Below are 12,500 nucleotides of genomic sequence, written 5' to 3'. Positions count from 1 at the left end.
AGATCAAGAGAATAGTGAACTTTTAGGAGTGCTGAGAAAGAACTTACTCAACAATAGTTTTATAAAGTAGAATAAAAGAAAGGTGGATTGGATACTTTGTCAGTGTGGGCGTCCATCCTGTCCTGGGAAAACTGCGTTGCTTATGAGAGTCTGCAGGGCATTAGTCTTGCCCAGAGGAGAAAATGAAGAGCCAGGTAATTATGTAGTTATTTATGGAAGACTTGTATAAGAAGCAGAATAGATGGGATGATGAAAGTAGAGGAATAGACTACAGACGGGAGGAAAAGTGTGTGTGTGTGTGTGTGTGTGTGTTTCACTGTTTGATCTGCTGCAGTCTCTTATGAGACAGCCAGACGTTACCCTACGGAACGAGCTCAGAGCTCATTATTTCCGATCTTCGGATAGGCCTGAGACCAGGCACACACCACACACCGGGACAACAAGGTCACAACTCCTCGATTTACATCCCGTACCTACTCACTGCTAGGTGAACAGGGGCTACACGTGAAAGGAGACACACCCAAATATCTCCACCCGGCCGGGGAATCGAACCCCGGTCCTCTGGCTTGTGTGTGTGTGTGTGTGTGTGTGTGTGTGTGTGTGTGTGTGTGTGTGTGTGTGTGTACTATCAGTCACACTTTCATAATTGATTTATTTTTGTCAGATTTCTGGGGCGGAATAGTCCTCAACCATCCCCCGTGTCTGCCACCTCAGCACACCAAGCCTGCCTCAGCTAACCAAACACCTTGACATCTTGCCGCGACACCTGCCCTTTCGGCCACAATAGGTGCCAACATTCCTTCCTAAACAGCTCATTTTTCCTGCTGCTCTCCGTCAAACAAATGGTTTTTACTTGACGTCCTAGGAACAAATTGAACCACTTTGCTGACATTTATATATCTTCCCAGCCTTCCAATCTGTGTTTCGTAAATGTTTTATCGGTGTTTCTAGCTCCTTTGTTGAAACGTAACCATATCCTCAAGAAAATGATGAAATTTTGTTTTCTATACTGGGAACAAGAATTCCTCTTGAATAAGAAAATTTTATTAAGGTCCCTTGACAAGCTTTTGAAAGCGGGAATGATTCAAAAGTTCGGTGTTCTCTCTCTCTCTCTCTCTCTCTCTCTCTCTCTCTCTCTCTCTCTCTCTCTCTCTCTCTCTCTCTCTCTCTCTCTCTCTCTCTCTCTCTCTCTCTCTCTCTCTCTCTCTCTCTCTCTCTCTCTCTCTCTCTCTCTCACACACACACACACACACACACACACACACACACACACTCAGTTGATTATAATTGTTGTTTAATGACATTCACTTCTAAAAGTACGATTTCTTCTTATACCTTTGCATATTTATGATTCATCACCAGAGAGAGAGAGAGAGAGAGAGAGAGAGATGCACTCGGTTAATTTTTGTTTATCACTTCCTAGCATATTATATATCATCAGTTGCATCGTGTCCTTTTGTTCATTCACATTCCTTTTACGCGATCAGTTTGTAATGTTTTTTTGTCAGCCGCTCACTAATGATATTCACCGACAAGGTATGTTTTTTTTTTTCACACCAATATTCACTAAAGAAGATTGTGTGTGTGTGTGTGTGTGTGTGTGTGTGTGTGTGTGTGTGTGTGTGTGTGTGTGTGTGTGTGTGTGTGTGTGTGTGTGTGTGTTCGCTTCGCTAGTTTGCGCAGAGAGCAGTTCTCTTTGTCTTATTAATTTTTTTGATTGCTTATGATGAAATGACTTTTTATTAATCACTAAAGATCCTAGTGACAAAATAAAGCAGCTAATCCTCAAAATATTTAAACTACTCGATTAGTCTTTCTTTCTTTCTATTCGTTGGAACCGTAATTTTATTCTAAAATGACGCTGAACCATTTTATGAACCTTGAGAGAAGCCATAGTGGTCAGTGTAGAAACTGTAAGTTTTATCTCAATTCACTTATTTTAACCCCTTCAGTAACCATGTCGCTTTTCCATATCTATTTTGCTTACCATTTGGCGATTTTATACAGCTTTAGAAACTTATTTGAAAATTAAAAATAGTGAGGACTCTGGCCATTAATCTTTTGAACTCCTTCCTAATGTAAATAAAACTATCTAATCACATCCAGAACTCAAAGTAAAAATGTGTTCTAATATTGAAGGGGGTTAATGAAAGATTTGCAGAGAAACAGCGAGGCGATGACATTTTATGAACGCCAGTTGCTATCACCTGGGATTTTTTTTTCTCTAGGTAAGGGACTCAATATAAGCTTTTTTTCATTTATTTTATTCATCTTCTTTAAGAACAAGAAAGACAGCCAGCAATATGGGCCGCTCCTGCAAGCACTGTGCGAGGAACCACTTTGACTGCGGGTGTAGTTTAGCCTGGACGAGTTAGAATGGAAGCTTTAGTGTTGAAACTACAACACTGACACCCAAACTTGATCATTTACTGACCTACACACACACACACACACACACACACACACACACACACACACACACACACACACACACACACACACACACACACACACACACACACACACACACACACACACACACACACACACACACACACACACACCGTTGAAGCCATCCTGTTTCATCTATTGATTGTAAGCGTCTGCTCGCCTCGTTAAAGTGAAAGCAGAACGTGACAAAAGCTTCATCTGAACTAGGTCTAATCAACAATCTTTTAAACCTGCAGTATAAAAATTATGAATTGTTTTTAAACGCAGTATAATAGGATGTAGGTATGTTAAATGACAGTTATATACATATATATTACATAGATAGTGTGGAATCAAAAGATTTTCGTCTCATAAACTCCCCTCCTCTGACTCACTGTCTTCAGTTTCTTTCTCACCGCCGAAATGTTGCATCTCCTATTTTTTATCACTATTTTCATGCTAACTGCTTGACTGATCTTGATAACAGCATACCTCCCCTTCTCCTGTGGCCTCGCTGCACAAGGCTTTCTTTTGTTCTCATCCCTATTCTGTCAAACTCTCTAATACAAGAATTAACCAGTATTTTCACTGGTAAACTTTGGGACGTCTGTATGTATATCCATCTTCCTATGACTTGACTTCTTTAAAGAGGAAGGTTTTAAGGCATTTGTCCCTGTCTTTTGGATAATTCCTAATGTCTAAGGGAGCTGCAATCCAGTGGGCCTTTTTTTTTTTTTTGTATTTTTTGTTGCCCTTAGACAGTTTTCCCTCGTGTTTAAAAAAAAAAAAAAGGTGGCGATGGGTATGTGTTATGCCAGCATGAAGAAGCCTACGAGACCTCTAAATCAGATGATAGGTTTAACTAACTGTTTAGCTGTGAGAATTACGTAATTTATCTCTCTCAAGCGTCATTAGCAGTGTCCATGTCATTTTGATTCAGAGAGAGAGAGAGAGAGAGAGAGAGAGAGAGAGAGAGAGCTGATGATGTGTTCTGCTCATCGCCGTGTAACTAATTTCATGAGGTAGGGAAAATATTGTTTGATGCTTTATTAGTCTGTCTGCCACGGGTTTGCTGATATTTTAATTAAGTATGTATGCATGTACGTAAGTGTGTGTGTGTGTGTGTGTGTGTGTGTGTGTGTGTGTGTGTGTGTGTGTGTGTGTGTGTGTGTGTGTGTGTGTGTGTACAAGAGAAGTCGCCGAGTAGGGTCTGAGGTGGGAAGGCAAGTCGCTCGGTAATCTAATATTGTGGAGTTGCCGCCGCTGACCTGTCCTGTGAGAGCTGGGTTCGGTAACTACAAAGTGGCATGTGCGTGCTGTGCTCCTTGGGGTCGACGCGCTTGAGAACACACCCACGTAGACAGAAAGACATGGGGACGGAGAGGTTAGAGTTACATGGATGAAGTGCTAAGGATGTTGGTCATATACTAACGCCACGTCTCTGCCAAGTCCATGCAGTGAGTGGTAATTACTGGCAGTCTTACTTTCCTGTGTACATTTTTAAAGACAAATTTCATCAGCTTTTTAATTTCCGGTTTGCACTTCAGCGAACTTTGGATAGTCTAAAAATTCTTACTTTGTTATGCCTTACTAGTGTTGCCTCAGTTCCGTCTTTTACGTTCATCCGTTTGAGTGAGACTATCTTGGTTCATTTAAAACAACCACCTCACCTTTCTCATCGAGACTGAACACTCCTTCCCTTCCCCCGAGCCTCCCTATACTGCCACCTCCTCCCCCTACACGGCTCGTAACTAACCTTGCCTTTCCTATTTGTCTCGTAAATTTGGCAAGGGGATATATGTTGCCAGGGCTCCGAGGAATGGTGAGACATGGGCGGCAGGGTTTTCGATGCTCCGCCGGGATCTTACAGCTCTGCCCTTTCCCTTCCCTTCCTCTGTAGCCATCTTCCAGGGCGAATAATCTGCTTCCTTCTCTCATTCCTTTCCTTTTCAGAATCATGTTTTCGCTTTCACTCAAAGATAAACAGTAGTAAGTGGTGATTATTAATTTAGGGAGGTCTAAGTTCATGTTTAATGTATTAATATTATTCATATCACATTCAGTGCTTACTATCATTTATTCATTCTTTGACTCTAGTCGAGCGTAGCTGCTTGCACTAATGCCTTCATAATGAATGCATGAAAGAGAACTGGCTCTCCTGTTATCGACATAATTTTGTCGATTTTGCGTTCATGAAGCAGCAACAGTTCCAGATACCCAGGACGATGCATTATGTGCTATATTCCCGGTGCTTGCAGGTTCCTTCTATCATGATGTATAACTATTCCCCGAAAGTGACGTGCCGGTGGCCTTGACAGTCACGTCACCGCCAGACGCCGCTGTCCCGCTGCTTTTGCTTCTCTACGCTTGCTAGCCCTCTAAGAAACGAAAAGTAAGGAAATAAAAGACAGCAAATAAAATTATCTTAGGATGTAACTGTGTTTCCATTTTTTTGCTGCAAACATGAAATGGAGTACGAACTATCGTCATTTGGTGGTACTGTTAGAAGTATAAAAATTTTGGCAAAAGATTCTGAAGAGAGTATGTTAGAGCGTAGATTTTACCTGGAAAATGATGACACTAGTCTCTCAGATTTATCTTGGAAATGCTGTTTTCACTTGGTAAGATGTTTGCAGTGCCAACACACACCTTTTGACCTTGACAAACACTGGCACTGGCCTGGGTGCGGATCCCCATGCGAGGCTGCCCACTTTCACCAAGATTCTACTTCAGAACCTGCCTTGCTCCGCGTAATGAGAGTAGAGTAGGAAGCGTTGCCTCACCTTACCTTGTCTGCTCATTAGAGAAGTGGTTGCCTCAGTATCGTAGGTCAGTAATAACCATAACTTGGTCGCCTCCTGGTAAGTATGGACCAGGCTGAAGTGTTTCCAGCCACGGATCGCGTCTTTAGCTAAAAAAAAAAAAAAGTTAATTGTTCGGTTATTATCTTTTTCAAGATTTTTTCACTAAATGTATCGCCACGAGGATTGGTCTAACGAGTGACGTATTTAATAGCATGCAATCTTTACCACTTTTAAATCAAGTATCAAACTCGACATGGTAAGGATTGACAATAATAGAAAAAAACATTCGATCAGCAGATTTTTTTTTTTTTTTTTTTTTTTTTTTGAGAGAGAGAGAGAGAGAGAGAGAGAGAGAGTGCGTACGTGTGTGTGTGTGTGTGTAATTCACCTCGGTCGCCCGCTGGTCATCCAGCCAGTCTTCCCCATTACGGAGCGAGCTCAGAGCTCATAGACCGATCTTCGGGTAGGACTGAGACCACATCAACACACAACACACACCGGGAAAGCGAGGCCACAACCCCTCGAGTTACATTCCGTACCTATTTACTGCTAGGCTAGGGGCCACACATTAAGAGACTTGCCCATTTGCCTCGCCGCTTACCGGGACTCGAACCCGGGCCTCTCGAATGTGAGTCGAGCTTGCTAACCACTACACTACGCGGTGTGTGTGTTTCACTGTTTGATCTGCTGCAGTCTCTGACGAGACAGCCAGACGTTACCCTACGGAACGAACTCAGAGCTCATTATTTCCGATCTTCGGATAGGCCTGAGACCAGGCACACACCACACACCGGGACAATAAGGTCACAACTCCTCGATTTACATCCCGTACCTACTCACTGCTAGGTGAACAGGGGCTACACGTGAAAGGAGACACACCCAAATATCTCCACCCGGCCGGGGAATCGAACCCCGGTCCTCTGGCTTGTGAAGCCGAGCTACCGTGTGTGTGTGTGTGTGTGTGTGTGTGTGTGTGTGTGTGTGTGTGTGTGTGTGTGTGTGTGTGTGTGTGTGTGTGTGTGTGTGTGTGTGTGTGTGTGTGTGTGTGTGTGTGTGTGTGTGTGTGTTGGAGGGAAGATTGAAGAGCCGCTATGAGGTTGCATTAGTCTCCACACGTACGTCTTTCAATATAACTTTGATAAGTACGTGAGCGTGTGTACCATCAGTGATTCTGATAAGCAGTTAGCGGGAGTAGGTTCCTTTACTCCTTGTTAATTCACAAGCCTTCCTTTCAGGCCTTGTCGGTTTCATTCTAGACATGTACCACCATTTCTTTTCGTTCTTTTTATAATGATATTTCTTTTTTTTTTTTTTTTTTTTTTCCTTCTTTTTTGCTTGACACAAATGGAAATGATTTTGTAAATGTGCATCGAGAGAGAAACGGCAACAATTCGCTTTGTAAACATAATTTTTTGGAAGTACCATCCAGCTGCTTGCCTTGCTTCTCGTGCCTCGCTCTGCTTCCCTCCCAAACAGCACTCGCCTCCTCCCTCCCGGAAGCAGGAGCTCATTATTCGCAGATAATATGAATTTTTTATTTCATTCTGGCGCGGATGGTTTACTCTGTTCTCAGGCACGTTTGAGGCCGCACTGGAGTTGTGTACTTGCCGCTGCCTGATGCTGGGTGTTGTTTGCCTCAGCGTCCTCGGCCAGCAGCGTTATTGTGTCGGCTACACTTTTGCTGTTTTGTGTACAGTACACTCGAAGGACACATTGAAGGAACCTAACTCCTGAGTAAACTCAGCGGATAAGAACAGTGTTAAAGCAGTAATCTCTGACGGATAAGGAAATGGAATATTTCCTTTATGTTTGGTTTGCCTTACAGGAAAGTATGAATACTGAGGCTCGTGATGAAGTGAGGAAGTTGTAAGAATATATTTTTTTGTATTTCAATATATTTCTCAAAATTTTTAAATTCTCTCTCTCTCTCTCTCTCTCTCTCTCTCTCTCTCTCTCTCTCTCTCTCTCTCTCTCTCTCTCTCTCTCTCTCTCTCTCTCTCTCTCTCTCTCTCTCTCTCTCTATATATATATATATATATATATATATATATATATATATATATATATATATATATATATATATATATATATATATATATATATATATATATATATATATATATATATATATATATATATATATATATATATATATATATATATATATATATATATATATATATATATATATATATATATATATATATATATATATATATATATATATATATATATATATATATATATATATATATATATATATATATATATATATATATATATATATATATATATATATATATATATATATATATATATATATATATATATATATATATATATATATATATATATATATATATATATATATATATATATATATATATATATATATATATATATATATATATATATATATATATATATATATATATATATATATATATATATATATATATATATATATATATATATATATATATATATATATATATATATATATATATATATATATATATATATATATATATATATATATATATATATATATATATATATATATATATATATATATATATACATTATAAACTATTCCCTAGAGTGGAGTGCCGATGGCCTTGACACTCACGTCACCGCCATGTGCCGCCGCTGCTTCTGCTTATTTACGCTTGGCAGGCCTGTAAGAAACAAAAATTAAGAACATAAAAGACAGTAAATAAAATTCTTTCGGGATTGTGTTCGTCCCGAAACATTACAAGTACAAATTGAATAGACAATGGTGTTTTTACTGCGACTTTTCGTCACCCTCTTCGTTTTACGCTTTTTTGCGGATATACGCTCATATGAATATATGTAATCTATGGATGAAGGTAAAAATATTCTTCAGTGGCAATCAAAGACACCGTGTTAATGGGAGGTTTATTTGACGACGTTTCGTCGTGTACTCACCTCCATCATTAGGATAAAAACTCAGTACCAGGCAAAACATTAATTAAAATGAAACAAATGTACGACATAGGAAAATATAAACGTTAAAAAGGACATTAAAAAAGATCATTAGAAAACCTGATTCATATATATATATATATATATATATATATATATATATATATATATATATATATATATATATATATATATATATATATATATATATATATATATATATATATATATATATATATATATATATATATATATATATATATATATATATATATATATATATATATATATATATATATATATATATATATATATATATATATATATATATATATATATATATATATAGGCCGTACTTCGCATCTCAGGCCTGCAGGCGCCTCGAAGCCTAGGTGTTGTGAAGAGTGCGGGCATCCCACTGTTGCATTGAAAAGCTCTCCTTTCGTGGTCCCCTTTTACTTCCTTTCATCCCGCACCTCCAATAGTTCTCTCACCCTTCTCTCCTCCGCGGGTGTTAATCCCTCCAGTATGTGAGGCTCACTCTCAAAACAGGAACCCTCTGCCCTTCTGAATCCACCTTCTGTATATCATTTCATCGCTTTACTTTAGAGTTTTGTCATTTTTCTCACATTTCGCTGCAAGTGAAAAAAATAATTCATATTATGGATATGAAATTGTTGAAGTTAAATATCTAAGTGAGACATTGAACAAAGAGCATTTCTATCATTAATATGCAACTCTGTGCTTGTCATGTGGCAACTTTCAATTTGTCTCCCACATTGTCACCCACATTACAAAATGTCTAATGAAATACTACTTCTCAAAGAAATAGTGTTAACGAACGACCATTTCATATCTATTGACAACATGTTTCCTTGGACAGCATATCCTTGAAGTAAATAAAAACTCATTTCGAAAACTGATAAGATTAACAGCATTTAAACATTCGAAACTTATACTAGTTATGAAGGTTGTACACGACCTATAATTTCTGATAGTAAACTATTGAAACTAATATATATATATATATATATATATATATATATATATATATATATATATATATATATATATATATATATATATATATAGAGAGAGAGAGAGAGAGAGAGAGAGAGAGAGAGAGAGAGAGAGACACACACACACACACACACACACACACACACACACACACACACACACACACACACACACACACACACACACACACACACACACACACACACACACACACACATCGTTCTGCACAAGTATAGTTTTAATATTTCTTTTTAAAACAATGTGTAGGTAGGCGTTCTCCATTCTTCTTTAAACAAGTGGCTCCAAGAGGCTCGGCACAGGCGCGAAACAATAGTGTTCTTGACAATGGGCCTTTGTTCTGACGTCATGGGCAGCACGTGATGCCGCTGCTCGCCGCCCAGGCAGCCCTGGCCGGTGGCGGCACCTGCCGGTAATAGCGGCTCTGCGTGGGCTACAGCAGGAAAAGATTGCTGCACCATTACAGCTTTCCTGGTGGGGTAAAAAGAGAAAATTATCGGTGTCTTCTGCATATATATATATATATATATATATATATATATATATATATATATATATATATATATATATATATATATATATATATATATATATATATATATATATATAATTAATTGATTAATTTCATGAAATGGGCAAATCATGAAATGAACCTAATAACCTAACCTAACCTAACCATTTCATGAAATGGCCACTCCATTGCACATTTCATGAATTGGGTTACCAGAAGGTTCATTCATTCATTCATTCATGAAATGCCATATGAAATATATATATATATATATATATATATATATATATATATATATATATATATATATATATATATATATATATTAATTAATTAATTTCTATATTATAAGTATTGTTTTGAATATCTTGGATATAAGGTAATACAAGTAAAGACCTGTCAAAGACAGTTGCTGTTTTAATTTTGTTACCAGTGAAAAGATTAAGTGACACATAAAGCCTTGTTGACTGATGGTCAGTGAATAGAAACATTACGTTAACTAATTCCAACTTCCGTCCTTATATTAAGATGTCTTGGTTTCTCAAGTATTTCGGTCCGCGTACATTATGGTGCAGTCTTTACAAATTGTTTTGTAAGTTATTTGATTTGACATTCATAAATTGTAATGTGTTTTTACTTTTTAGTAAGTAGTGCTATTTCAAAACAGCCACATTCACTTGATATAACATAACAAAAATAATGTGATTTTTCTCTTCAAAGAGTGACCTTGATATAAGATACCATCTTCTATTAAGGAGTTTGGGAATCTGTTGTATTTTGTAGAACATTTTCAGTAAAACAATAAATCAGTCTTTTGCCATGATGTAACCAAACTGTTTGCTGGACAACTTTGAAATGATTTTCGTAACTTCCATAGCGATGCTCCAAAATATGATATAGCAGGGGCCTTGTGCTCATTAGAGAGAGAGAGAGAGAGAGAGAGAGAGAGAGAGAGAGAGAGTTCTCACGCAGTGTGAAGTTACCTCATTATTCTCGTTTGAAAGTAAGTAAACGATTGTCATAATCGAATTGAGTGGCTTGGAAAACTTATACCGACTCCTTTCTTTTTCGTGCTTGTTATTATTGAGGAGAGCGCGTCTGGATCCCTGGTTCTCTCCCTTTCATTCCGGCGAGTGTTGTGGCTAGCGGCCTTGTGTTATTTTGGGGGTGTTGTGATAGTGTTGAGATTCTGGCCGCCGTTTTCTGCGGCCACTGAGAGCCTCTGTGGGATATGTTTCTGGAAGGAGTAAAAGGAGAAACGCAGGTGATGAGAATAGAAAGAATGACGTACGGACAGACAGGCAGGCGGAAGAAAAGCTAGCCCTGAAAATATTGTGTTTTCCTTTTTTGTCCTTCAGTAAATTTTTTGTACGTGAAAAATGTTGTAGGAAATGCAAACCTGAAACACTGAGCTAAGTTAAGAGAAAGCAGGGGAGGGTGGAAAGACATCAAATACCCCGGCGGAGTTCTTAGCAAGTGCAGGGAGACAGAGGAAGAGAGATTAGGGAAAACAACAAGGCAGGGGAGCGGCGAGCCATGAGGAACCTAGATGTGGCAGTGGAAGGGTTTATACTTTTATGAGAGTTTAGATATAGGAAAGAGGATTAAGAAATAGTGTTTTCATCCCTCGAGAAACACGGACAAAAATCATCAGGTGAAATAAGTCTCATGAGAGGAAGCGTCAGACGTTTATCTTACACACACACACACACACACACACACACACACACACACACACACACACACACACACACACACACACACACACACACACACACACACACACACACACACACACACACACACACACACACACACACACAGAACATGTTAATACAAGAAAAGAAAATAAGTGTAGAGAGTAATGTATGTAAAGAGGAGTGGGCTGAAGAAAGGGAGTTGAAGAAGCGAGGTGGGCGGAAGGCATTAATGGAAGGAGGGAAGGATGGGAAGGAGGGTGAAGGGAGGAGCATAAATCAATACTGCCAAGGTAATGAAACTGGGGCATTAATTTTAAGGTCACCCCAGGCAAACACCATTATAGCGGCTGAATAAGTAGGTCCTCTCTCTCTCTCTCTCTCTCTCTCTCTCTCTCTCTCTCTCTCTCTCTCTCTCTCTCTCTCTCTCTCTCTCTCTCTCTCTCTCTCTCTCTCTCTCTCTCTCTCTCTCTCTCTCTCTCTCTCTCTCTCTCTCTCTCTCTCTCTCTCTCTCTCTCTCTCTCTCTCTCTCTCTCTCTCTCTCTCTCTCTCTCTCTCTCTCTCTCTCTCTCTCTCTCTCTCTGTGTGTGTGTGTGTGTGTGTGTGTGTGTGTGTGTGTGTGTGTGTTTATAATTTTTTTTTCATTCATATACTTGTTTGAACAGTTTAATCTACTTATACCTAATAGTAAAATTGTCTTCTCATATTTAGTATGTATTTTTTTTACTGTATCGGCAATTTGCATTGAAAAAAAAAATACTTTGAAGAAAAGACTCGGCACTGCAGTAACTTTCCCACTTCCACTCTGGATAATGCAGCCAAAAATTGGTTTTAGTATCTTCCTGTATATTCCTGCCAAGATATTACATTACCGATCTACTTGCATAACAAGGATTTTGCCTTTAAGGAAATTCAGCTCAAAAAAAATGTTCGAGGTCTTTTATGCAGTTATAGTAGTGAGAATTTTATGAATCATATGTATCTGCCTAATTGATATATATATATATATATATATATATATATATATATATATATATATATATATATATATATATATATATATATATTCGCTGG

The sequence above is a fragment of the Portunus trituberculatus genome, chromosome 17 (genome assembly GCF_017591435.1).
Source record: "Portunus trituberculatus isolate SZX2019 chromosome 17, ASM1759143v1, whole genome shotgun sequence".
In the NCBI taxonomy this organism is placed as follows: Eukaryota; Metazoa; Arthropoda; class Malacostraca; order Decapoda; family Portunidae; genus Portunus; species Portunus trituberculatus.
Note: the sequence above shows the minus strand (reverse complement) of the source record.